The sequence below is a fragment of the Anas acuta genome, chromosome 14 (genome assembly GCF_963932015.1).
Source record: "Anas acuta chromosome 14, bAnaAcu1.1, whole genome shotgun sequence".
In the NCBI taxonomy this organism is placed as follows: Eukaryota; Metazoa; Chordata; class Aves; order Anseriformes; family Anatidae; genus Anas; species Anas acuta.
Genome location: NC_088992.1, coordinates 17,004,678 through 17,031,901, shown reverse-complemented (window position 1 = coordinate 17,031,901; position 27,224 = coordinate 17,004,678). Strand labels below are relative to the sequence as shown.

Sequence of the window (27,224 nt, the reverse complement as noted above, 5' to 3'; positions counted from 1 at the left end):
ATTTTTATTAAAAAAAATAATCTAAATTAATCAGATTTATACTTTAATAATTCAGAGCAACATATCTGTGAAGATTTGTGTTCTCAAAGCAGTTAACTAGTCAGTAATATTGGCTACAATAGTCCTGTTTTTAAAATGACCTTTTAAAGATGTTCTATTAAATTAAAATTTAATGAGTGGTAATAAATGGTGATACTTCCATAGTAGGAATTACAATACTAGCCTGAAGATTTTGCTGTTTGCCATCATCTTCAATGCCGTGTTATGTATCCTCTTTCATTATTTCCAAGCACAGGAAGTATGATAATAAAGCAACACTGTAAAGAAATGAAAGCACTTTTAATAGTATACTTAGTTCAGGCTATCTTCTCAGCTGAGTAATGGTGTTTCTGTTACTTTCATGATGCTTCTTCTGAGAAGTACTGTTTTTTGTTATTGTTGTTGTTTGTTTTTTTAATGTGACAGCATGCCTTTTTAAGGTTGTCTGTTACATTTCACTTGTAATTAATTAAGAATTGGCCAAAGAAGAATTTCAGATGAACAGTATCAAAATATAGGTGTACTGCTGAGAAAGAACTGTACCTTCTTTTCCCCAAAAGACAGAGGAGAAACTTAAATGCTAGTGACCCTTCAAGGATTAAAAAATATATATAAAGTAAAAATAAGTCATGACGGACATGAGAAAAGCAGAGGAGGAAGCAAAGAGAGGAATGAGGAAGGGAGCGCCTACTTGGATCAAAAAACTGGTTAAATAGTGCTAGGATATCAGCCTCCCTGCTATCAGCAATGATTGGAATTAATCCAGGAATTCAGAATGGGTCTGTAAATGTATCTTCAATTGTAGCCATTGGCATAGATTTATATTCTCAGTCCCTTGGGCATTGAATTTCATTTCCCCATTTGGTAAATGAGAACAATTTATCCTAAATCAACGATAATCAGAGTAAACACTATTATTAATTTATTGTTTCCAGACTAGCAAAAAACAGTAAAATGAAGCTCTCTTCTTTTATCAGTGCTTTCCCTACCCCTTTTGCCCTGAGGATCCTATTAGCAGAAAGCTGAGCAACTCTGTTTCATCAGAAATAAATTATGCCTCACTTTTTTTTTAATGTAAGTACTGAAGGGTTGTAAAGATTAGAAATACGTTTGAACCCACTATCACTTGATGTTATTTTCCTTGATGTTCTGAGCTTCTTTAGGGGAATGAAACAACATGTTCTTTTGAAAGCAAAGAGCAGAGTTGCTTTAAAAGAACACCAGCGCAGATTTTGGTTGATGTACAAAATAATAAAAAATCTGTACAGAAATATTTAAAGTAATGTATAGACAGTCTGAAGGAGCTGTCAGAATTTTTGGCATGTATAAGAGGCAGAATGTTTGCAGGGCACATAGGTGGCAGAACTAGTCACCTTCATTTTAAAAATGATTAGAAAACTGTAATTCCCCAGAAACAGTAGGCTAATTCTCACTTTCTTCACAAAGGAGCTAATGATGAAAAAACACCTTTAATTAATAAATAGTGTTGGCACTACTTTGGTAACAATCTGCTATAAATGAAACTCTTAATTGCCACAGAACAGAGTATTGTATACAAAATCATTTTACTCTTTAAATGCTTTTCTTTGTTGTTGCTGTTTTACCTTTTTGTATGAAATAAAAGTAGCGTTGCCAGCCTCCTTGTCACTGTAAACAGCTCCTGTAAGCTCTCCATTTGTGGGGAGCACCGAGGCTAAAAAATAAATCAAAACTTTCCCTTAAGCCCTCATGATAGCTAGAAAAGATAGCTCTCTGTGCAATCTAAATCCAAGCTAAATTAAGCTGCGTATGAAGCTTTTGTTAATGAACTGATCCTTGAAATTCTGTAATTAAATTGTGTAATGAAAGAAAACAAAGAAAATAGTTGTAAAAAAAGATATATAAGGACAGTATTATATATATATATTTTTGTGTACATTTATTTGATATTTTGTCAAAAAATGTAAAGAAATATTTTAGATTTTCCTGTGAAAGAACGTGGATTTTTTATTATTTTTTATTTTTGTCTTCAGGATGTGCTCTGAGGTTTTCTAACTTGATCTTGAAATGAACTTGTTTTGGATATAACTGTCATACACTGTGTTAGGCAGGAGCTGCATTGTCTACATCTGTGTAGAAAGCACCAGAAAAACGTAACTGCATTAAGACTGCTTTGAACGTATGCAGTCCCCATCCTCTGTTTTTTAATACTCTGAACTCTCATCTCCATTATAGGAATTTTAGGAACACTAAGTTGTGGATAGTTGTAATTGTGATATATAACTGCACAGAGACCATAGGGAACAGACATGTAGGTGATGTACTTAACAAAGTCTTAATAAAGACAACTGTAGACGTGGATGTTGAATTACATACACAAGTTCAAATCCATTACAGTGATTTTGGTTATAGGGAAACTTACAGTAAGGTGTAGAACATTGTTCAACAGTTGTTTTTTTTTTCTATTCTATCTTTAAATGCATGTGAGAAATGCTGAATTGAGAGTATTTAAAGCAACTTTTTACATGACCTTGATGCCTAAAATAAGTATTCCTGAATTATATATATAAATTTATTTTATTTTATTTTATTTTTTAGAATTACTCAATGAGTGAATAGTCACCAGTCTTGAAGAGAACAGAAGAAAAGATTGGTAAGCAGTATGACATTATTTTTTAATCTAAATTGCATATAAAAATTGTGAAGAAAAAAATGTGTAGAATTTGTTACTTGTATTAATTGGTTTGATGTTCAAAACAGTTCATCAAAAATCTTCTCTATTTTTTTGCAGCTTAGCATAGTGTTGTGATGAACTCAGTACACATGCAGACATAAGAATTCTTGGTGTATTTTTTTTGCGTTTGTGTGTGTGGAGATTGGTGCTAGATGCAAAATTTCATTGTAAAGTACAGCCTTTGTAGGACAAAGGCACTTAGAAGTTATCTATAACAGTCTCTACCACCTCAGTTTACAATGGGATCAACAAGCATAAAGATGTGGTGCTATTGATTTTTTTTCAAACCATGGGTGAAACTTAATTAAAGAAGAGAACAGAATTTAAGGACACTTGTCATTTTACATTTATTGGCTGTGATTATGAATGTTGTTCTGGCACAGAACACATCTTTTCCAGCCAAGGGATTCAGTAGCTCCTTGTTTGTAGATGTCACCCCTTTACTGTATTCGCTACTAATAGGACTAGACAGAGGAGGTCTAGGATCCCAGTCAAATCCCTACCTCTTGCACATCCATTTGGGTGAGACCTAATTGCTCTGAAGTCAGTGCAAAGAGTCAAAAAGCAGTGTTCATCCCTGTCCCAATAGAAGAGCTCTCTACAAAATAGAGCAGATGTAACCCGTCTGAATTCTCACAACAGATGGAATAAGGAGCTGTATTTCAAAATATTCTGGAATGGTTGGGAGTTATGACAGACTTGGCTGTAAATCCAAATCTGGATTCAAATTTCAGGTAGGCAGAGAGAAGCTCTCAAATTCATTCTCTGATCACCTTAGAAGTGTCTTTTTCACTCTTTTGGTTATAAGTTGGGATGTGTGCACTCTAGTGTTGCTCTTTGTAAAAAATCCTTAACACGTGCTGGAAATCAGAAAAATAAATAAATGCAAGATTCCACATTCTGCTAATTAGGACTCAGACTTTTACAATGTGAGAAAATAGATGAAAAACCATTGAGGTCAAAGCATCATGACTTTGCTTTTTCATGTGTGCCTTTGGAAAACAGCATGTTTGAAACACAAAGGAAGTGGGATTGAAATTTCCTATGCTTATTTTCCACTCCTGGCCTCTGAAGTTCATATTTTTGTAGTACATTTTTTTTCTAAGGGTTCTAAAATTTGATATGGTAGTGTGCCTAGTAGTTGAAAGCATGATCGATCACATCCAAAAACTAATTAAAAGTGAATCAATGCCAAATGGTATATGGAAATGAAGGCATTAATATCTTGGCAGTGATACCTTTAGGTATGGTCTCAAGATCGGCATAGACCATTCTCAGCCTGTGTTGCAATCAGAATGGCAGCTTTGGTTCCCCCACCTCCGACCCTGGATTCCTTCTCCCTACTTATATGGGAAACTGCAAGTGTGCAATAGCCCAATTGGTGTGTGTGGGGGGGGGAGGGATGGAAGCAAACCACAAACTATAAAACATCACCAGTACCCCCTCAATTTCCTGTCCCCAAACTCTCATTCAGAAACCCTAATAACTACAGTCCTTACTGTATAATAAGGAATAGTTTTGAGTTTGATATTACTGTGCAATTGCACAGTCAATATTGTCAGTACAAAGGAGAGAGAAGTATGGAAATATGAACAGGTGTTAGGTATTCCTAAATTATCTCAAGCCTTTTGTGAAAATGCTCCCTAAAATTCTCTGAAGCCAATAAAATCTGGAGAACATCTCCATGAGATGGAATAAACTTTGAATTAGTCTTTAAATACTGGTTCATTAAGACTCTTTGATTTGGTTTCTTATAAGATGTAATTTTAGGTTTTAATCTAGTAGTAGATATAACTGGATAAACGGTGACCTTTCTTCGATGAGTAGCACTTAGATATGTAGATAACATTAGTTTGCAGTTTCAGTAATCTGGTAAATCAGTGTCATAAATTGTAGGGAGTGATGAGGTCTCCCCTCAGCCTCCTCTTCTGCAGACTAAACAACCTGAATTTCCTCAGTCTGTCATAAATGTTATGCCCAAAATTGGACACGATATTGAAGGTGTGGTCTCACCAGTGTACAAGGGGTCAATCATTTCCTAGTCCTGCTGGCCACACTAATTCTGATGCAGGACATGTTTAAATAAGTTTTTATATAAGAAAATTTAGTATTATTGCAACATTTATACAAACACCTTTTCTGAGGAAGACCGGGTGCAGCACGAAACTCCAAAAAGGACTTAAAAAAGAGTTAAAAGAGTAAATACGTAAAATAAATAAATACAATTTTAAATAAAATAAAATAAATAAAAACAGAGTTAAAAACGAGTAAATAAGGAAGTTGATGATTATGAACCACACAGAAAGTGTTTGTATCTTTGTGCCTAGGAGGCACAAGTTTGGAATCCTGAAAATATGCATAACTATTTGTTATTCAAGGTCATCAAAGTAAAGATAGCATGTACATTTCAGAGTTATCTGTAAGATTATTAGGACTGTTGGAAAATCAAGCGCTGGTATTATCTATGTAAGGAATAAAATACAGTTGACTATAAGCCTAGACAGGTTTGTGATGGGTGGTTCTTACTTTAGACAGTTTTTCATTAAATTACTATTTTGTTGATCCATGAATCAAAGATAAACTGAGAAATATATATGTATATTACAGAATATTTGCAATTACACTATTCCTTGGAAAGTACAGTTCTCAAGGAGATACATTCTGGGTGTTACCTGCTTTACAAATGACAGTTGTCTAAAGAAGTAGTTTAAGACTTCATGCAATATTAAAGGAAGAAGCAGAAAAAAATCATTTTAAAAGAAAAAATTTTTTGTGAACACAAATCTCTTTTCTGTATAGTTAATGAAATCTTAATATATAAAGATCAATAAATGTATGATTAATAATATTTAATTAATAAGATCCATCAAGCTCATTAGGAGTTCTGATGTCAAGAAGTTTTAAAAACAAAATGCAATGTTGTTTATGCCTTTGTTGTTCACAATGTGTATCTAAATCCAGTTTCAATAAAATACCGATGATTAAAATTTTGAACAAAGGGAAAGAGGAACATTTCGGCTTAAAGAAAGTATTTGACTAACCTAAACAAGGTGTGATATGAATGCTTTACACATCACAGGTAATACTTGTGGTTACTATAGGTCAAACAGTTTCATTGTGTAAAATTATGCGTCATGATAATAAATAAATGTAAAATAGTCCTTTTATAGAATTAGAGCTGATTTTCCTTGTAACAAAGCATAAATGAAAAGTGATTAACAAAATATCCTTCAGAACAATTGTAAATCAAAATAATAATTGCATTAAAAATTAGCAGAACATTGTGTCTGGAAGCGACATACTCCGTAGGAATGTCTTCCCCATTTCAAAGAAGATTTCCATTTATTACGGTAGACTTACTGAACATAAAATATCCAACATATTTTACTGAACATAAAATATCCAACAAATATGTTGCACCTTCCATCTGCTGAAAAACTTAAGTGGAAAGCTAAAGCCCTGGAATGGAAAATGGATTCCAAATTTTATGGGGTAGATGAAGCATGGTGTTTATTTGCATGAGGTGCAGTAATTTAGATTTCTGTAAACTTACTCTGGAGATGTCACTCTCATTTAGTTCAAGTTGGACACCTGTTGGAAGGCAAGTAATAATGCAGATGCCAAGGAAATCAGTATGTACCAAACCCAACAAATAGTATATTGATAAGAAGTAGATGGAAACATGAAAATGCTTCAGGTTTGGTTTTCAGCCCTTGCTCTTGGAAATAATTTCAGAGAAATCTTAAGATAACCTGTGCATAAAGACTTATTTTTTAAGTAATGGAAGTATTTTAGCAGAAGTGCAAAGACTACTATTTGCTTCCAATATGTACAACCAAAGTTAATTATTTACGTTCTTACTTCATATTGGCATTCTGAAAATATCTTGGGATTTTTGTATCTGTGGTTACTCCACCCAGTGAAAAGGCTGTTCAAATGCAAAGTAGTAACTGACTACCTATGGGAAGTCACAGTTCTGTGGAATACTGTGTAGCTTTATAACTAGGAATGTTAAAAATATTTCAGTTGCAGTTGAATTTAGGTATATTTTAGATGTGAAATCACAACAGTGACTGCTGTGAATATACTGTGGGATGAAAGTCTTGATTGCCTGAATATCACTAGTTTTTGGTTCAATTTCTAAACTTAAATCTTTAAACAAATAATTACTTCATTAGTATTGCGAACCTAAAATCTTTCATGTATGTGAGAAAAATATCCAGTATCAAATGACAAAAACTTAGAACATAACCTAACATAATCACTTGTGATGCTATTCCCTTTGTTTTATGGCATAGATAAAATTATTATTTCTGTAGCAATAGAAATTGCTATTCAGTATCAAAAAACCTGACTGTATTGTGTGCTGTATACACACAGTAAAAACTTTGTACCCAGAAGAATTCAATTCATAGACAGACAACACATTTTACAGTTACCATGTCTGATACCATGGCAGCATTAGCAGGGCCTGAAAGTTGGCATGTTGTTTTTTTTTTTTTTAAAGATATGTATGTCATGAAATGCTTTCCTCTGTACTTGTTAAGTACAGAGCAAGCTCAAATAGCCTAGATCCAGAGGCTTTAAATAAATGGGAATATTTTATATTCTTAAGGCAACTGAAACAAATTACTGATCATCTTGATTTAAAAAAAAAAAAAAAGACGTGGTACTGGCAGTTGTTTTCCAGTAGCTATTTTGCACAAGCTGCTTATTGCTAGAAGTAGATTTCCTGCTTAAAAGTGGAAGCAGGAATGCAGGATGGGAAAGAAAATGGGTTTTCAGAGGACAGACTGGTATCCTAGCCAATTGCATTGTCACAGGGACATGACAGCTAGCACAAATACTTTGAGAAAAGTAGAGTTATTTAGTATAATCATATGTTTAGAGAAACAGGATAAGTAAAAATACTAATGAATTCAGGTATTAAGGGTTTGTCTCTTGGGTTTGTCAGGGTCCTGTTACTGGGTAAGCTTCATTTTGCTATGTAATAATAATACATCTCATTTATGTTTTCTCTGTCTTAACTATTTTAAACTACTCGCTTATCAGGTCAAAAGCTAATGCATGCTGCGTGTGTGAGCAGTAACCTATTACCATGAGTGTATTTATCTTAGTTGCTTAAATAGCTCCAGTGCCGTATACTCCTAATCATTGCTGGTGACTTTTGGCACTTGTAGTGCAACTGCTACATAATAACAGCAGTGGAACATAAATATTTGGTGTATATATAACCTGAATATGTCTTCTGTATCTCTGATATCTGTCTGACATGACATACTATCATTTGAACACCATATTCACATTCATATTATTTTGCAATAACACTATAAAAACTTTTCATAGAATTGGGGGAAGGGCTGCTGTCAGTAACATCGAGTTAGAATAGTTGGCAAATTCTTTTCTTATGGCAGCCTCTCAGTGGGAGGGCACTTTTTATGCTAGGTGTAGCAGTGGAAATTGAATGTTTTCAAAAATTATTTTTTAAATGGTGATTAAATACTAGAAAACACAATCAGTCATCTAAACAAGTCTATGTAGCATATTCTCGAAAATTTAAAGTAAAGTAAAAGGTTACTTAAGTTTGAAGGATGAGCGCAAGATCCTGAGCTCCTCCAGTTAAGGAAATGGTTTGCATTCTTCTCTGTAAAGCTTCTTCAAAAACAAATCTGATACTTTCTATCAAGAAAGGGATATAATAACCATCAAACCCTGTTTGAGATTTTCTCTTCTAACTCTGAGGAAAAAAAATAAAAAAAAATACATATATAGTTAAATGGAACTCAATTTTTGAACTTGTACTGTTTGTGCGTGTGTGTGTTCAGAATGTTTGAGAGAACACAGACACGTTTCATGTGCAGTTTCATTATATCTTTTTTTCCCCCTTTCCACTAGAATATTTGAGAACTTTTAACGTGAGCTTTTCTCTCCTTTTTAACTCTCCCTTTCTTTCCAACTGCACTCACTTATTTTATTATGTCATTTCACACTCCAGTTTTTCACCCTCTCCTGTGGGAAATACGGGCTAGTAAGACAGTGTTGTTTACTTTCTGAAACTTGTTTTTCTTTCAGCTCTGTTTCACTGGGTGGGGGAGAAGGGAAGAGGAGAATGTAGAATTTGAAAAGTTTATATTTTACCACTGCTACATAATAAAATGCTTGAGGGGGGAAAAGCGCTGATTAAGGTTTGCTGAAAATGAGGAAGTTGCCACCAAATTTCTATTTCAGGGAAAAAAAAATCTTTTATAGAAATTAATATTTAATGAATGGCTCAGTGATCTGGTGTGTAACAAGTTTTGTGATTTGTGTTTTGATTATTTTAGAACGGCAACTCACAAGTCTGCTACGGTTCTGCAGTATAACCTTTGAGATAACATAGGTCACATAGTAGTTCATGTGGGATGGAATTAATCTTTGCATTGGTCATGTCTTGTTACCTCTCTTACAGTAAATTGTCTATCACTCATAATGGACTGAATAAATTTAACAATATAAATTATAAAACTTAAACGTGGATTATGCACCTCCTCCAAATGTGTTGGTATATATATAGAATAATTAATGTCATTAAGAAATAATTTTTCTGCATTTTCATGTTCAAGAAAAAATAGAGTTCCTCAGATTCAGGGGAAGCCATAAAATAGAAGACCCACTGTGATTTCCTTTGCCATTTTCATGCAGTACTCTGTGGTTAAATCAGAAAAACTCCTACTAAACATCTTGTGCTTGCGAAGTATAGCCTTCTCTGTAAAACCAGTAAAAATTAGTATTAGTTTCTTATGAAAAGACCCTGTCTCCTGCCTCTGAACAATCCACAAGCTGTTGTACTTCTTGAAAGGTGTTCACTCATCCAACTGAGCATTATCTGTGAAGTGTAGATGCTTATGAACTGTCATTCAGTACAGTTTATTTAAAATGTTTGTCAGCAGAAATAGGTAATTGCTATGAGAAGTTAAAATCAATTTAATACTCAATGTTTGGTGACTTAATGGACATTTTTGTGTGCAGTTGTCTGAATACTTCCAGTAGAGCATAGTCTTCAGGTAAAAGGCCCTTCATTCCCATTCAGAAGACTTACAGCAAATGTCAAGCGTTTTGGTTAGTCATTGTTTTTCAGCATTTCATAGTCTTGTTAGCAAGATTTATAGCAGACAAGACTGGCTCACCAAGATGGTATCTTGGTGACAAAGACAGCCATTCCTCCCCAGTAGCACCTGACCTGGGACTTCTGCTAGCATCTGAAACGAAGGGGAAGACTTGTGTAACTTAACACATACTCAGTACTAGACTGGAACCAGAGGATCGGCAAAGCCATCTTGCCCTGCCTTCTTAAGCATCTTGCCACCTTTGGTTACACCTGTCCCTGTGACCATTTCACAATTCCAGAAGTTCCGTTTCACATTTAAAATGCCAGCTTATGACTATTTGCATGCGTTTCCCCCCACCCCCATGCTTTATTCCCCCATACCAGCTTTCTTCAATATACACATCATTTTTCTAGGCTACGTATTATCTCCTTTAGGCTGTCTTATTCTTTCTGATTGCAGTTCTTTCTACTTCACGCAGTGTGTTAGTGTTCCTTACCATCTATAATACATCGTAACCATAGATACCATGCACAATTCAAACATGAATCTTCAAGGTCCCACATTTTCTCTTGTAAATATTTTGATGAAAAGAGTGATTATATTTCAGATCAAGGCTTCAACAGAATATTCGTTAAAAACACTGATTAAGAGAATTAAAACTATACGTTCAGCCATGTTTATCCTTAAGACTGCAGGATGAAGTTGAATGAGACTCTCAACTCCTACACATCAGCATGAAGAGCTGCTGAAAGGTACTTTATTTTTGTATCAGTGATCTCTCAAGGCCTGATCTGAAATCTACTGCAATGAAGGGAAGGCTGTCCATTGATTTAATTTACCTAGGAACATAGGAACATAGATCCATCACAGTTTTATTGATAGCTTCACAGTGGTGTTGTAAGTAATTTGTAAAGTGTGCAGGAGAAATATAAATGTAAAATATTATTTTCCATTCCAAACTTGGCCAGCATTCACATTGACTTCTCTGCAGAAGTAGGTGAACTGGGCTTGGTCCTCACAAAAATGAACAAATAAACAAAAACACACACAAAAAAAGGTCCCCATGCATATTGTAAGAATATTTAAAATTTATTTATTAATTTTATTTTATATTGTTTTTTATTTAATATTTTTATTTAATATTGTCCATAGGCTTATTCAGGAAATATTTTATACGGATGCTTTAAAAACAGAACTTCCGTCTCTCTATATGTCTGTTACAACCATTATACATTTTTAGGAGTAAATAAACTTGGGAGAAAATTGAATAATGCAGCACCCTTTTATCAAGGGCATATACCACGCACCAGATGGAAAACAAACTGTGTTTACAACATTACCACTATCGCCACTGACACTACTAGATCTACAATATGTTATAGCAGCAGCTCCATTAACCTTGCTAGTTCTGTTAGAGTTGCCTGGTAGTTTGCCCAATCTGTGTTTGTTGTCAGCAAATGGATCAAATTAGGGGGATTTTCATTCTGTTTATTGACCTTTTCCCTTCTTCCTCAGCTTAGGCAGTAGTTCATTCAAAATTGTTCTACTATTGCTCTGTAAAATACTGAAAATAGATATCTCTGTATCTGTCTGGTACTACATATGTAAATTATACAGTTTTACCTCAGAGGTAAAACTTCAGGAGAACATCTGATAGCAAATATGGTGTAAAAACCCACTTTCTTAGTTGATTGCCATCATATGCAGTGTGACTTGCCTGAGCTGTTGACGTTCACCCACATTAGAATACCTTGCTGTCCCTCAAGGCAGGCTGCCCCCAGGTCATTTGCTTTCAAATAAATAAATTTAGTCATGAAGATTGCTCTTAACACATTCATATTTACTTGTCTGGGCTTTTGTGGGGCAGGAGGTTAACATTTTGTGAGTGAGTTAGTAAGTAGAAGGGTAATTCTATTGTTCTTCCCTTCATGCATTCGCTCCAAGCTAGAGAAAAGATGCTTAGTCTCTAACCTATGGCCTCTCTTTATGGAGGATATGAGTCCAGGTATTTTACACCAAAATTCCCCGACCACTTTAGTTTAGAATAAACTGTCACAGTCCCTTTTATCACTAGACACTGTTCCCATCTTGTGTTTGTGCTGTACCAATTCACATACAGCCACATGACAACCTTAGTCTGTGGACTGATCAAGCTCAATGAAGCATAGCTGTTTTCTGCTGTTGTGATTTTCAGCTAGATGCATTCACAACCTTACCATGTCACTGCAGGGGCACTTTCTCCACAAAGGAGAAACTGAGAGCAAGTGCCTTTAGGTAAGGACCAGAACCAAATTACTCCTTTCCCTAACGTTGCTTGAACAGTTTGAACTACTTGTGCACTAAGGTGTCACATTAGCTACAAAATTTGAATGCCTTAGAAAGCCATTTCCAGGTAGATGATTATTTGAAGTGAGATGTTCTCCATATACCTACTTGAAGACACAGGCTAAGCCATTTATTGGCATCCTTTTTCGCTCTCTTTTTTTTTTTCCTTGGCACTTCAGTTTATTAACATTATAAAGGAAAAAAAGCTGTAGGGTAAGAAAATTATTTCAAAGACTGAGATAGAAGTAACCTGCTACTGGCTTTGTGCAACCTCCCTTCCACTTCTTCCTGTTGTGTGAGTAGCGTTGATCAGGCAGTTGTGATTTAGATCAACACTACTTGCCACAGCAAGCTGAATAACCTCCCGACCTTCAGTTCTATTGTGATACACAGGTTTCATTTCCTCCGAGCTAGAAGCAACTTAAACTGAAGGGAAAATAAGGCCTGCTTCTCAGCTTAGTCAAGATTCAAGACATTGCATCAGGAAGCAGGCAGACAAAAATGGTAGCTTTTTTGTTTTGTTTTGTTTTTGTGTGTGTGTGTGTTTTGTTTTTTTTTTTTTTCCCTTCTGTATAAAATATGACAAATGTGAGAGCTAGATGTTTTGTCTGCACTTTTACGTTCACCTACATGAACACGAAAAAAAAAAAGAGTTTAGATTGCCAGGTGAGGAATTATAAATGGAAAAAAAAAAAATCTGCATGTATAGTTGCAATATCCCTGTTCTGCTTAGAGCACGTATCAATATATTGTGGCCTGCATAAAGACAGAGAGATGCATAGGATTCTGAGAATTTAACCCAAACTTGTTCTTTAAGGTTTAAGCAATATATAAAACAGTTTGAGAGTCCAATAGTCAAAATAGCAATGGTAAATAGGGGATATTTTTTCTGTCAAATAGTACCATTTTTGTATCTTAATGCAAGGTTTGTCTTGCATTGCATCTAAAATTTTGTTGCATAGGCTGGAGCCGTTTGATAAAAGTCCTTTCAGCTTCAGAGTATTTTGTATTAGCTTTAACAAATGTGCCTTGACACACAGAGTAGCTCAATATTTTTAGATAAATTGTGATCTAATCTCTCTGAAAAAAAAAAAAAATCATAGTACTACCTGATATTCTTTCTTAATCTATCATAATTATTTACAAAAAAAAAAAAAAAAAAAAAGTGTTTCTACCTGAAAATATTACATGTGATACAGTGCATCTGCTGCCTGTGAGATTTCTTTTGTGCTAACTGCTGGAATCAGCTCCTCTGCAGAACTGTCAAAGCAGGTGAATCCAAACAGTGGTTGGAAGCCTCCATGTGAACTGTCCTTTAAAGGATTACAATACAAGGCTGAAATCTGGGATCTCCTGTCATAGCCGAGATGAAATAGTGCTTTTCTTGGCATCTGATAATAGGTCATTTTTTAAAACAGCTTACCTTATAATAAATGGTTTAAGAGAGGCACTGTTGAGCCATTGTTCATTCAAGCCTGTTACAGGCAGGTCTTTGTCTATGACAAGACAACAGGGAAGCCCAAACTGATAACTGAGTCCTAGTGATACCACTTTGTGTATTGTATTCATTCTTTCACACACTTTACCTGCAGTGTTCCTGAAAGATAAAGTAGGGCTTAAGTTGATGAGAAGGAGTGGATAGAAAGATTATTATTATTATTATTATTATTATTATTATTATTATTATTATTATTATTATTATTATTATTCTACAATATGGCTATAATGAGAAATAAGGTATCTTAAAGTAGAATCTATTTGTTTCTCTTTTTTTAGTGGTACTTCTGACATGCTATACTTTTAGGGGGTATATTATGAGAATAAAAAATAAAATGGAAACTAACAGTCACAGAACACATAATAATCTTCTGTGAAACATGGAAGGTATCAGTCAAGATAGGAAATGGGAATCTTTCCCAAAAAGGAAAAAGAGTTGGATGAGAGTACTCATAGGCAAATAAATTGCTCAATACAGCATGGTACTGTATCTTTGTAAGCCTCCTGCTCTTTTGCTCACACAGTAGAATAGTTAGTTACTAAGTGGAATATTTGTTTTTACTCAGTGTTGTTGTGGTTGCAGGTATTGATGCAGAATCATGCAAGAAGGACAATAGTGTATTGACTTCACCGGTGTCCTTTCTTGTGATTGGCAGCATGAGTAGAAGTTGGAATAGTAAATAAGTAGAGAAGAAAATTATTGGTCACCCAGTAACTGCAGCCATTTTTCTGTGCCACACAGAGACCTTGCCCTTGTTTATGCTTTTGTAACATCTTGATTCTATTATTGGAATTCTGTCTTCATAGGCGTAACACTGAAATCTATTCACTTTGTAGTAGCCTTTGCATTAAAGAATAAATTAGAACTGTTCCTTAAAAGATTCATTGGCTCCCAGCATATTATAAATACACTATTGCTCTACAGTTTGGGGTGGTTCAGGCCTCAGGGGATGCTAATTTCTGCTAGATTTGTTACAACTTGTTATTCAATATCTTTACCATTGATCTGAGTCTTTTAATTGCTAATCAAGGTCGCAATTGACAGGGGTGGACAGTAACAGGGGTGAATAAGGACATGGACGTAACACTGCAGTGTGACTTATTTAACCCTGCTAAATGTAGAATGTTTCTTTCTAGGGAAAAAAAAAAATGTAGGTCACATTTGCTGAATAAGGGAATATATCGTGCAATTGCTTGAATGAGAATATATGGAGAGTCCAGAAGATAGCAAAAGAAGCACTAGTATGGCAGATATGCAGTATATGTTGGTGTTGTATGTGGGTCCTTAAAACACAGATGCACAAAAATAGATACCTACAAAATGTAAACATACCATAATAACGGATGTATGAATTAATCTGAACCATGGTGATGTATGAGCAGAAAATGTGTGCAGCAGCACATATGGACAGGAGTAGGATGAAGGTCCTTAGAAAAACAGTAAAACTATTACTATCTTATGTTTTTCCCGGCCTTTTCTTTTTTCTTTTTCTTTTCTTTTTCAACAGCAGCAGCAACAACAAAAATAAGCTGAAAATTGAAAAAAGTAAAAAAACAACAACAACAACAAAAAAGAGTTTAAAAAAAATGAAGTCTGGAAACATGCCTATTGTGAGTAGAAAGTAAAGAATGCCATGTTACAGTGAGAAAATCTGAGCTCATGTCTTGTGGAAATAAAATTTTCAGAAAATTTAAACAAATTGATTTATCTTGTCATTATGTTATTGCACAAAGGATGTGGAGAAAGACTGTATTAGTAGGTTCTCTTGCTGATGGCAGATTTACCAACAGTGAAACTTACTTCAGTAGAAAAGAAAATAAATGTAGGCAAGGGCAAGAGAAGGAAAAGATGTAAACTGTCCAGTAGCCTGCTCTGAAGAGAACTGAGGGCATCCCCAGACAAGGATCCTTGTCTAGGTGTGTTCTCTCCAGTGCAGCAAGTGGTGATGCAGTTAGCAATGATTTCCACCATACTTTGTCCCTACTACTGTATAATTTTCATCAAGACCTCCTCAATCCTATGTATTGTACCTATTTATGATGCTATTACTGTTGACTGCAGTATACTTTCCTGGGTGTGCTGTACCAGTTTCTGACTGTTTTTTCAAGATTCCATGCATGTACAGTTTTGGGTAATACTCATCGGATTAATTATAGTTAATATACTTGCACTGTTATTTACTTTGTTATGCACCAAGTTTTGTTTTCTCTAGTACTATCTAGAACCTATAAAGTTAGGTGTAAGAAAGGAGAGAAGGGGTGGTTCTCACAGTATGGTTGCTGCTTAGATAGAAGAACATCCCCAGCAATACTGGGATTTGCCAGTGCAAGGCAATAAGGAAAAATAGCATGAAAATGGCAGCTTGGAAAAGAGCAAGCAGAAAACACTGCCACGCAGGCTTTGGAAAGATACAAGAACTAGGTGCAAGCTTTAATGAAGCAAAGTCAAGTTACAGAGGTTTCAAATGGATCATATGCTCACAGAACAGTTTGGGTTAGAAAGGACCTTAAAGGTCATATAATTCCAATGCCCCTAGAGCTAACACTACCACAGCTGTCAGTAATATCAGTGCTGGGTGTAAGGCTAAATGTCACTGAAGAGACTGATGATCACTATCTGCTGAAGGTATCACATCAATTGTTAATATTTATTGTAGCCTTCCCTCCCCCCCCAAGATATATTCCTTTTAGAGCTGATGTATGTCATCAGTTGTAGACCCTGCTAATAAAGTTCTGTGCATATTAGCCTTTCTCTACAACATCTGTGCAATAGAATGCATGTTATTTACACTATTTATTTCAGACCACACCACTTGTGGAATTCAAGCCCGTACTTGCCATTGTACCACAGTAATGCACATCATGTAGTCCTGTAGCAGTCTGGCTGCTTTCCTAGGATGGGCAGACTGGCATGGAAGAAATGTGCAACAGCTTTATTATTTGCTTTTATTATCTGCTGCTTTTTTTTTTTTTTGTACTTTTTTTTTTTTTTTTGGAAACAGAGGAGTGATACTGTGTGAAACTAAAAGCTGCAGACATAAGAAGTTATAAGACAAGGTGAATCTCTATTGTTCTTTTAGAATTGGATAATGAGAACTGAAACCCCTTGGGGATAGATTATAATATTAAAAAGATGGAACAGCAGTAAAGCATGTCTTCTTAAGGACTTCTGTTTATTTTTCTGTGGAATCTTATGGATCCATTTTTTTTGTTTGTTTTAGCACTAATAATTGCTTTGAATTTGAAGGAGATGCCTATCTGGTGGCTTCACCTTTGATTAAGAATCCCTATGTAGGATAAATCCGAAGGGAACCCAATGCTTTAGCTTAAACTATGAAATCAGCACCTTCTCAAAAGAGCTTGGAGTGAGATTTCTTCTATCAGATGAAGATCAAGGCAGATAGGGGAGATCTGGCAAGCTCAACACTCACATTTTATAGGATGAGGAATTTTCCTTGCATATTGGAAATCTGATTCTTCATGGGAGGTCCTGCATATCTGAACTAGACAAATATGAGCTTTCTATGTAATTTTAATCCAATTATTTGATTGTATAGGCTGCAATTCTTTGGTATTTTCAAATTCAATCATTTAACATTTTGGGGAAAAAAAAAATATAATCTGTATCCTCCTATTTTTGGAAGATATGAATACTTGTATCTCTCACCAAAGTACATAATCATAATGAGTCTTCACAACTGATAGTTCAAATGTATTTTAAAAAAGCAAATTCCATAGGGCTGTCTCATTTCTTTCAAGTTATGCTTTATTGCAGCTGAAAGTCTATAGAAATTTCTGCAAAGCACTAAACTGAAGTACAGAACCTAGCACATAGGAGAATCTAAATTGTGATTACTGGTTCTAGGCACTTCCTTTAAAAAAAAAAAGGACAAATATCAAGATTATTTTTCTGATTATTTTGGTAGAAAAGATCAGTCTTTAAAATTTATATGGAATTGAGCATTTAGTCTTACTAAAATACAGCTGGAGGTACAGCTGTACTCACAGGACACAGCTAATGATGACTATGGCTTTTCATGACATCTCTTCGGTAGGCTTCAGAATGACCTTGTCAAAGTTAAAAGCTCATAACATTCATATTTTGTTTTTATGGTATTATGATTCTGCATAACAGTGCTAAAAACAAAAACACAGTATAATTATACTGTCAATCAAGCAGCCAGAAAAGGCATTTTCCACCAGTTTTGCACCTACTAAAGTGTAAATAATTTATAAAATTAGAAGTCATGACTAAGTGGAGGCATTTGGAGGCTAGTTAAGCACTGATCTGTGGTTTAAGCGACCCCACACACCAAGCTCTGGTTACTTCCTTTTATCCTGTGACTGTGAAAATGGTCATTCATTCTTGTATTATCATGCATGCACCTAATAAAAATATCAAGCCGTCAACAGAGCTGTGAACAGGTGTACAGTGTATATTGTAATGATGTTTTATTCATTTGAATTTCCAGCCCATTTAGTCTCATGCAACGAACAACAAAAATATTTTCTTCATTATCTCCAATTAATGTAAATGTCAAATGTTTGAATATATTATCACACAGATAATTTAATACATTGGTTGATTTGTGGAGTATTTACAATAAAGTGACAATAAAAAAAAAAAAAAAAAAAAGGTGCAACCCAGACCACATGTTCTTACCTGTTGTCATGCTGTTACAGAGATGTTGAACTTGTTTCTGGAAGATCTCTTTTTAACTCTGTAAACGAGTTTCTTAAAGCCTTTGAGTTTACCATCCTTATGTCTAATGTACTTAAAATTTTAATAATCACTTTGCGTTCACTTTGAAACAAGGTTTATTAGTTGTATATTTTCTGTTCTCTTACTATATATAATGTATTCATTTAGTTGACAGACATTAATCTGTCATACTTGAACTCTTCAGACTGCTTTATAGATAAATACAAAAATAGTGCATTCTAATAGAAAGAATAGAGACAATAAAATAATTATCAGATGTTTATCTTTCAATAGAGCTTTCTTCTTGAATTTTTCTTTTGTTTATTTGTGACTTAGTCTTTGCCTGACTGCCCAAATATAATACAGCTATGCATAATTCTCACCTGCTTTTAATGCTGTCTTAAGAGCTTAATTACACATTATATAGTAAAAATAAGCCTTTTATGTATGTATGTATGTATTTATTTATTTATTTATTAGTTTAGTTTAGTTTATCATATGGTATTTTATTCATTAATATACCTTGCTCTTGGTCATGCAGGAGACGGGGGCCATATGTCCCACTGGAGCACTGTGGCAGATGTTAGCTCAGGTCCGGGAAGCAGTATAGCTGCATCAGCTGACATTGTGCCCATATATGTAGGAATCTACTATTTCAGGATAAAGCTGGAGCACACAGCTATTATGTTCTCTGTGTATTTTGGAGAGCACACTTTGAACGTTAGAAAGAGCTGAAAATATTGCAGTCAGATGTTAATTACTTAGCACTTCTAAAACTCTTGTTATTTGGTTCAATTGGTAGATCACTTGGTTAGATCCCTATCAAGAATTTCAAATGTTCTTATATCGTAATCAGACTTTTTTTTAAGAGCTAGAAAATTAAAATGTATGTCTACTTCATATATTCTGATAGTTTCAGATGTCCCTTTCTCACCATATATAGCAGACAGAAAAATGTGAATCAAAATTAAAATCAGAACTCATGCAAACTACATCTTGTTATTACTCATGCTGCATGGAAAGAGTTATGGTGTGTTCATTACTCGCTTTCCTCCAACTATGGTCAAAATACGCACTATATGAACTATTATGCACTAGGTCAAAATATGGTCAAAATATGGACGCTATTTGACATGTTGAGTTTGTTGTTAGTACTAATGCAAGCTTCCATAGAAGGTCATCAGGTGTTGATGAAGTACAGAAATATCCAACTGTATTTGTACACCCTTCCCTCTTTCCCTCCATTTGTTGTGTTTCACCAAAAAAAAAAAAAAAAAGAATTGCTCATGACTAATTTTATTATTATGTATTCATATATTTATACCCATACGTAGTTGTTATGCCTAGGCTGAAGGGGTTATAACAAATGGGGTTACATCAGCCTGGTGGCCAGTCAATAGTGGAGGACCTCAGGGCTCCATTTTAGTTTCAATTCTCTTTAATGTTTTCATGAATGACTTGGATGTAGACACTAGAAGGTGTTTTGTGTAAATTTGCAGATGACACTAAATTGGGAGGAGCTGTTGACTCTGATGAGGATAGAGAAGCCTTGCAGAGAGATCCTGAAAAATTAGGGGGCTCGGCAATCACCAGCAATATGAAGTTAAACACCAAGAGCAAGTGCCAGATTCTGCACTTGGGATGGGGCAACCCTGGCTGTATACACAGACTGGGGGACAAGAGGCAGGAGAGCAGCCCCACAGAAATGTATCCAGGGGTTCTGGTCAGTGACAATTCGGGAGGGCATCAGGCACAGCCCTGCTGCCAGTTGAGGGAAGCGATTGTCCTGCTCTGCACTGTGCTGGTGCAGCTTATCTAGAGTACGGCGGGAAGCTTTAGGCACCACAGTACACAGTATCACAAGCATAAAGCTATTGAAGACTGTACAAAGGAGAGCTATGAAGATGGTGATGGGTCTGAAAGGCAAGATGTATGAGGAGCAGCTGAGGTCCCTTGGTTTGTTCAGCCCAGAGCAGAGCAGGCTGAGGGGAGGCCTCATGGCGGCCTGCAGCTCCCTCACAGGGGAGCAGAGGGGCAGGCGCTGAGCTCTGCTCTCTGGGGACAGCGACAGGACCCGAGGGAACGGCATGGAGCTGGGACAGGGGAGCATCACACTGGGGGTTAGGGAAAGGTTTTGCACCCAGAGTTGGTCAGGCCCTGGGAGGGGTTCCACAGGGCAGTGGTCATGGCCCCGAGGCTGCCAGAGTTCAAGAAGCCTTTGGACAATGCTCTCAGACACATGGCCTGATTTTTGGGTGGTGCTGTGTGGAGTCAGGAGTTGGACTGGATGATCCTTGTGGGCCCCTTCCGACTCGGGATATTCTGTGATTCTATATGATATCCTGAGTTTCTTCACCTTTATGGATAAGTGAAGCCTACAGAGCTGTAAGTAAGATACACTGTTTGTCATTTTCTCCCTTACAAGTAAACTAGAAGTAAATGTTGACTAGTGTTTTGCAGTCACTGGCATTCCAAGGTTTTGCAAAAAAAAGTATCAGTCTTTTTTTTACTGTCGTTTCTGGTGAATGTTCCTAAATTCTGGGCTGCATAGTCCATTCTGAAGTTTGGTCAGTTATCATGTTGGAGTTCTAAAAACGATGGGATTTTTCCTTGCCCTAGCATTGTGGGAAGAAAATAATTAGAGAAGATGAGAGTTCAGAGTATTGGATGGTCTAGCATGCAGTGGAGTTGCAAGAGTAGGTACACTGTACTTAGTTCAGCTTGTAATAGCTTGTAAAGTTGTGGCATAAATCCTAGTTTTTTGATTCAGACTATGGTAAAAGCATGTTAGTACCTCTGATTTAGAAAATAAAACTGAATTACTGGATATGGAGAAATGGTGATAGAAATGTAGGTAAGCTGCTAGGACTTTCTGTATACCTTATGCATGAGTTATGCGTGAGTGAATACTGCATTGAGTATTAGAAGAAGTATTAAAAGGCAAATGTTGCTCACTTGCTAATGAAACTGTTCACCCCCATGATTCTGACTTTAAAGCTGCTTGTGCTATTCCTATAACGATTCAAATCAAATTTCTGAATTTTTAGAGGTTGTTTAGATTTATTTAGTTAATTTGAAAGAATCATAAACATGTAGGGAGCCAAGTAACTCTCCAGTGAAGTATTAAGTGTTTGGCAATATTAATAAAAGCAACAGAGGAGGGCCCTGAAATGGGGTAGGAGAGTGGGGGTATTCCTAGGAAGAGCATAGGAAGAGCTTCAAACTGTGGTCAGAGGGGGCTGTCTTGTGTGGTAAAGCTTTAATGCTTCATGATCACACAGAAAATTTAATCCTGCTCTGGTTTAAAATGCCAACTTCATGCCATTGCAGAGGGAAACATGCAGCTTATGGATTTGTAAAACAAATACAAGAAGAAAATATTATAAAATATGTTCTTCTTATAGAGGCTACGAGACTTTTGCAGTAAATTCATAGTAAAAATATTAATAATAGCTAGAATTTAATAATATTAATTTAAATAGAATTTAAAATATGCAAATAACGAAATGGGTTGAAGGTGTGAGGAGATCAAACTATTCATTCTATAATTTATAAAACAATTAAAAGTTTTAAACAATCCTACACAGTCTGATCATGTATGTAGCATATGGAAGACAATAGCTACATTATTACTAGCTGAAAAGTAAAGCAGGTTTACATCCATTTGTGTCCCCTCCTCCTCTGCAGTGAAGGCATGCATAGAAGCTGTGGCAGTGCCCAGCACAGGAGAGACTTTACACATTATACATGTTAGAAGCCAAGACTAGCAAAAACAAAAATGGAACCAGCCAAGTGAAACTTCCAAGGAAAAACGGGATACCAAAGAGTCAAGGAAAGAAGGGAGTTTCTGCCTCCTTCCTCGGCTTTGTAATTCTGAATAGTCTGCAGATACAAACTTGAATTCATTATACTTTTAATTTGCCATGCTTTAAAATTAAAGGAAGCCATCAGAGAATGCATCTCCCCTGTAACTTAAAATACTGTCCCACAAGCCTTGCTCACATATACTGATGCACTTCTCGTTTCCAATTTATACTATTCCTGATTATTCCTACTGTACATGTATTTGCATTTCTTTACTTTTCAGCTAGTAATCGGTATCCTGTTTTTCCTTGGAAGTTTCACTTGGCTGGTTCCATTTTTGTTTTTGCTAGTCTTGGCTTCTAACATGTATAATGTGTAAAGTCTCTCCTGTGCTGGGCACTGCCACAGCCTCTATGCGTGCCTTCACTGCAGAGGAGGAGGGGACACAAATGGATGTAAACCTGCTGCCCTGCAACCCTTTGCTGTCACTGTATCTTGAGGTGCTTTCTGGACTAAGAGTTATTGTATGACAGAAAAGCAAAAATACTTCCATTTCATGGCTGTTTTGAGTCACTCTTTTTATGTTTTATCCCTTTTATCCATGCTCTTCTGTGTCACTGTCTTGGCAGTTGTTCTGCTTTGGGTCAGGCAAGCATCTCAAGAGACTACAGTTCAAGTGTGCCCAAAAGAAGAATAAATAGTTTTGTTTAGTTTTGTTTTTTAAAAAGTGAAAGCCTTCCCTTTCCCACTTTTTTTCTTTCTTTATGCTTTTATTCTCTCCTCAAAATGAGTAAATTGACCTACCCTAATTAAAAGTTGTTTGTTATTCTTGAATGCTTTACTTGTTGGTAATGTCCCAAAGATTTTCTCAGATTTGTTGGCAGTTAAGGATGTATGTATACAGTTACTAATAAAAGGAAAAGTTTGCAATGGATTATGGGAATTACATACCTTCCCACTTCATTCAGGGAGCATATATTCATTAAGAGCTTTTAGACAATTCCTGAATACACCAAAGAATTTAATCTAATTTCCCAGCAATCATTTTAAACAACTTATACCAACAAGTTGAGTGAATAGTCATGCCTATGTCATGGCTGATGTGTATTTTCTTGCACAATAATGTGAACTTCATAAAATCATGGTTCAGGATTCATCCCGTAGAATACAAAGCTAATCGTTATCAAGACTTCAACACATAGCAATTAACTATAATTATGGACTATCTTAATGAAATTTTATGTATAAGTAACGAATGAGGTCTATTACTTCTCATCTTTTATAGCACAACAGATAAGAGAAAGTAAAGCAAATATTTGGAAATAATGAGTGAAATTGCTGGTGTTCAGATTGTACTTTACCAGTGAGCATTCAAAACTAAACTAAACAAACAAATCTAACAAACAAGCAAACAAAAATCCTCTATAGTAGTATGAGAAAAGGCAAAGAGATTAAAAAACAAACAAACAAACAAAAACAAACAACAACCTTTCCTTCTGTATTTTCCCAAGAATTGCAAGGCAGCGTCCAGCTCCATTTTAAGTAATCAATGAAAAACATTGTTCCTGGCAATTACTTTTAATGTCTGTGTCTCAGTAGATAATAATATTTAAGCCTTGAGCTGGGTAATCGTATCCTCTGCTGTCTGCATTAGAAATAATGCTTAGATTCATGTGGTTAATTCTATAGTTCTTGCTCTCTTTGTAGCATTCAGCATCATAACAACAATATATTTGAATAAGTAGGTTTTATTTTGTATTCTTTCTAGGGTTATTTTAGAGTAACTGTACCTTAGTATATGTAGAAAGATAAACTAATCAGAACATTATATCTGGTGCTGAAGGGCTACAGAAGCGTGTGAGTGGAGACAGATAAGCTTGTGCAGCTTTGACAATTTTTGAAGGCACAATGTTTTTGGATTTTTTTTTCTTAATGGATATATTAGAAAATTATTTCTGATCTGCTCCAAAAATGCTATGTTGAGATCACATGCAGCAGGAAACTCAGATCTGAGGTTAAAATAAAATAAAATAAAATAAAATAAAATAAAATAAAATAAAATAAAATTGTATGCTTTACTCAAAATTGTTTGATTTATTTTGATTTTTATTCTTTTTCTTTCCCACTAATGGCTGAATGAATTTTTAGGGAAAGGGGCCTCAGGAGCATATTTCTGCAACCTTCTACTCTACAGCAAGGCCAGCAATCCATTCAGTAACCCCAGCAAACTAGGACTACCTTAGGAATGTGACTTGCCCCAGCAGCCAACCCAGCAGATGAGAGCAGTCAGGAAGCAGTGAGCCTGCACCATTTAGGTTCACTGATTTATGACCCTCGAAGCAATGTAAAGGATAAATGTAATTTTCTTAACTATATAAATATTCATGACGATAATGACGATTAAAAAATAGGAACTTTGCTAAAGGTCAGTAAATGTGCTTCTGATATCTGCAACACCTTCAAGGAGATGTAAGTTACCACATTTAGTAGGGATGGACAATCTTCAACCTCTCCAGTTTTGAGATTTTTTTCTTTTTAAATAGAATTTCATTTTTCCATTTGTGTAACTTACTTAGGCAGTTTGCATATCTAAATGTATGTTTATGCACATAAACATGTATGTAAAGAGGTGTTCACCTTTTTCCTCTTAGTTTAAAAAATAATAATCTGTAACAGGTCTTCTGATCTAAATCTGGTACATGTTGCAACACTTTCTACTCTGCAGTGCTTTAACACTGGCGAGTTACAGAAGGTTCAACTATTGCACTGTGTGCCTACACACATCTGAAAAAACTTCACGTTAGCAGAGCCAACAGTGTTTAGGTTCATCTGGTTTTGGGTGCTTTGGGAAGACTATAAATGAAGAGTTAATTGAACAACAGCAAAATACGTATCAAGACAATCCCACAACCCATTTTTCGATAATTGTTTCTTCTCTTAAGAGAACATTACCTCTCTCACAGATGGTCAGAGTGATGCATTTGGGGAAATCAACCAAACTTGGCTTTCTTCCTGGTCTCTCTGCTTAGTAACTGCAGTATTTAACCCCAGAAGTATTACTTAACTTTGCTCCAGATACCATTTTAATCAACAATACTAGGCTACACAGTTGGAAAACTCCTTTTAAGGTCTCTGAACACAATTTTATTTTTCTTAGTGTTTTGGACATTTGGAATCAGTCTGCAAAAGTAAAGTTTGGTTACTTTCAAATCACTTGAAAAGGGATTGCTGAACTGTGACTTGTAGAAAGGTTTAATGAATCGTGTAAGTCTCATAATACTAGGAAATGTTCTTGTGCAGAAGTCTTCCAACAGCAAAGTCAGTGGGTTGAAGGGAAAAATTATTACTCCTGCCTAATACATGGAAAGAAATATGCATTAAACAGCTAAAACCCTGGCATAGAAACCGGGTGATCTGATTTAGAAGTTTTGTACCTTCTTTGCGACTCAGTCTCTGTGTTGTAGTACCTTGTGCATGTAATTGTGTTTTCACATCACATGGCCTTGGTGTGGACTAGAGCATGGAAAAAATGGTGATGTTTTCAAGTGCTTGAATAAGGACAGGATAATAAGCCTCAGGAAATACTTCGAACGTGTCTGTGTCTGTGGTGAGGAATGGAAGCTCTGTATGTTCGTCTCTGCAGAGGGGCCTTCTTCAGGCAGAAGCATCCCAGTTCCCTGGGGAAGGGCTGGTGGAGAGAAGAGAGGCATCTGTATTGTCCACAGCAAGTTCTGATCAGGTAGAACAAACCAGCTTGAAATCTAACCTATGCTTTTCACTCTCCCTCTGACATTGTGAAGGCTCAGAGCTGCAGTGTAGGTTGTACCAATACTGGTTTCAGATATGCTGTTTATTTCTGAATTTTGGAAATGAAATTGTTTTTCACTCAGTGTAACTTGTTTCTTGACTAACTTGAAAAAATCAGCTCACTATTGAGTGTCTTTATCAAAAATGATTTTATACAAAATTTGCAGTTGTTTGCAGATGGCTCCAATGAGGGGAATGTCTTTTCTTTAGAGTCTTTGTTTTTCCTGATTTCTACTGAGGAACCTTGTAGTTCTTAATTTGATTTGCATTTTCGGATTATGAATTTAGTATGATTTTTAATTGCGTTTGTAATCTCCGAATTATTTTCTCTTCAAGCTTATTCCATTTTGCCAGCTGCTGCCATGCACCTATTACTTAGTTGCAAATTGATTTTGTTCTTCCTTAAGCAATTTCTGAGGAGGATGTTTGGTAAATGAGTATATTAAACTGGGAGACACCCAGGAGAAGGGCTTCTAGCAAAACTCAAAAACAATAATTGCTTTAGCCTAAAATTTAAAGCAGGCATATTAATCATCTGAATAGCAGATGCACATCTAAGCATGTCTTTCTCAGTGATATGACAATCCCTTCTTTCCCCAGTCATGCTAACTGATGTGCATTTTGAAGTGAAGTCCTTAGGACAGCATTTACTTGTGTATGTGACCATTATGTTAATGCTCACAGAAAGTATGTTTTAAATTAAAGCCATGAGCATTCATGCTGATTTATATGAAATGGACATAGTATAGTGTAGTGATGTGATTAGATTTTGGAAAACTTTACTTATGTTCATAAAGTCATAGAATCATCTAGCTTGGAAAAGACTTTCAATATCACCGAGTCCAACCATTAACCTGACCTACTGAATCCCATCAGTAAACTATGTCTCTTAGTGCCGTAACGACACACCTCCACCACTTCCTTGAGCAGCCTGTTCCAATGCATCACCACCCTCTCCATGAAGAAATTCTCCATAATATCAAAGCTAAATTTCCCAAAGTGAAATTGAGACCGTTCCTGGTTCTTAAACCAAACATGAAATCTGATGGTTGATTAACATGTGTTTTGGGAACATAATTAGAAATGTATTTACCAAATTAAAAAAAGAAAAAAAAAAAGTAAATTACTACAACAATGAAATACACCAATCAAATGTACAATACACCAGGAGTATAAACATGACAGGCATCTATATGTCTCTCTTAGCTTGAACTCTGCCTGTGTTCTGTAGGATAATAATCATCTATGT

The 27,224-nt window shown here is 35.6% G+C and overlaps 1 protein-coding gene across 9 annotated transcripts in view; it reads left to right on the top strand.

Annotated features, from left to right (window-relative positions):
• The window catches only part of TENM2 (teneurin transmembrane protein 2), a 1,136,432-nt gene that overhangs the window by 157,466 nt on the left and 951,742 nt on the right, over positions 1-27,224 (top strand). For all 9 annotated transcript variants that reach the window (XM_068697798.1, XM_068697795.1, XM_068697797.1 and 6 more), the window contains exon 2: positions 2,617-2,671. The gene's annotated coding sequence lies outside the window, so the exon portion shown is untranslated. The remainder of the gene's footprint in view (positions 1-2,616; positions 2,672-27,224) is intronic.